Here is a 1,723-nt window from a genome sequence, read left to right on the forward strand (position 1 = left end):
TTGGTGGTTCAATCCCTGGCCCTGCAGTCCCACGTCGAAGGGTCCTTGGGCAAGACACTGAACCCTGAGTTGCCCCCGGTACTGCGCATCGGAGTGTGAATGTGTGTGTGTGTTTATCTGATGAGCAGGTGGCACCTTGTATGGCAGCCTCGGCCACAGTGTATGAATGTGTGTGAATGGTGAATGTATCCTGTATGATGTAAAAGCGCTTTAAGTAGTTGTTAAGACTAGAAATGCGCTATATAAATACAGCTTATTTACATTTACTCTCATCCTACCCACTGTAAACTGCATGCCCAGCCTCAGTTCCTTCCTACAGTTCCTTGCTTAAGCTAGCAGGGGCAAAGTTAGGTGACAATTCAAGTTGCCAGGGCAGATTATGAATGTGGTCACCCTGTACAGATTGCATTCACACCTGGCTCCTATCTCAATGCGATCCAGACCACCTCCAAATTTGCACTGGCTAATCCAATCCCAGCACGCATACCAGGTGTAAGTGTGGCATTGGCGTCAGCATACATAGGAGATCACATTTTGCCTTCTTTCAGTCATTTTCTAAGACTGGGGATCAAATTGGGGATCAAATTGGGGGTTTTCTCATTTCAGTTATTAGGAATCTGTAGTCCAGATCTAAATTCTGCTGTGTTATATTTAACACAGTTCAGTTTGGGAGATGAGTGCCATAGAGATCTACAAATGCTGTGGAGAATGATAATGTGTCATGTGTTGCATTACATAATTAAAGGGAAGCAAATGTCAGGCAGCTTGGCTGTGGTGCCATGACCACAGAGTTCTGATAAATTCCTTCTAAAGACTGCGGCTTATCCTGCTGTAAGTGACACTGGTGTTAGATTGCAAACTGACAGTCAGCTGCCATAACGTAATACTTTCTGTGTGTGTGTGTCTGTGTGTGGCGCTGCTGAGCTGGAGTAATTAGGGGGTTTAAGCTGTCTGTCTGTGGCTGTGGTGTTGACACAATTTGTTTACCATGCGATCTTTCTATTTGGACGGCATGGTATCCCTCTGTGGTCAAATAGAGTTGTCTCTTATGTGTTTAATGTGGCATCCACATATCCTGTGGAAAGAGGAAAAAGAAAAATATACATATTAAGGACTTAAAATATGTATTAATACAAGTAAATGTAACATAATATTCACATTCAAACACATACATTTTGTGGTATGAAATGAATTGCAACAAGGATCAGACTTATGGGTAAACTTTTGCAGGATCATTTTGTTTTCACCTTTCTCTGAAATGTTTTTTTCAACAAGAGTAAGTGTAAAAAGATGGATGTCAGAGGCTCCGAGGGCACCTAAGTTTAAGTTTAGAGAAGAGGAAGTGGGCTTAGAAGTAGTTTAGTTAAGGAAACGAAAGCAACAGACAAACTGAGAGTTGGCAAAAAGATGTTTTTTGTGTGCGTCAGAGAAAAAACACACTTCTTCATGTTCAGCGGCCTTTCTCTCTCTCTCTCTCTTTTAGACACACTTTGTTTTTCTCTCTCCCATTCCAATGAAGCACAGAGATATATTAATAGAGCCCTTAGCCCGCCTGTGTTTGTGTGCGCTTATATTTAGCTTTGTGGGGTCTGGGCCCCCGGCCTAGCCTGCTAGTTAATGTGGGAAGAACATTTTACAGAATGGAGAAGGATGCTGGCTTCTCACTGCATTGATCTCCGATATCTGTGAGTGTGTGTGTGTGTGTGTGTGTCTGTGTGTGTCT

The 1,723-nt window shown here is 42.8% G+C and overlaps 1 protein-coding gene across 24 annotated transcripts in view; it reads left to right on the forward strand.

Annotated features, from left to right (window-relative positions):
* ppfibp2b (PPFIA binding protein 2b) overlaps positions 1 to 1,723 on the forward strand; it is a 142,418-nt gene that overhangs the window by 97,739 nt on the left and 42,956 nt on the right. Inside the window, exon 1 of one of the 24 annotated variants that reach the window (XM_032523308.1) lies at positions 1,470 to 1,685. The exons of 21 other annotated variants lie outside the window; for them this stretch is intronic. The gene's annotated coding sequence lies outside the window, so the exon portion shown is untranslated. Of the gene's footprint in view, positions 1 to 1,469; positions 1,692 to 1,723 lie in introns of those variants that run through there. 2 more of the 24 variants (XM_032523310.1, XM_032523307.1) reach the window with 2 other exon arrangements.

This window comes from Etheostoma spectabile, chromosome 8, assembly GCF_008692095.1.
Source record: "Etheostoma spectabile isolate EspeVRDwgs_2016 chromosome 8, UIUC_Espe_1.0, whole genome shotgun sequence".
Classification (NCBI taxonomy): Eukaryota; Metazoa; Chordata; class Actinopteri; order Perciformes; family Percidae; genus Etheostoma; species Etheostoma spectabile.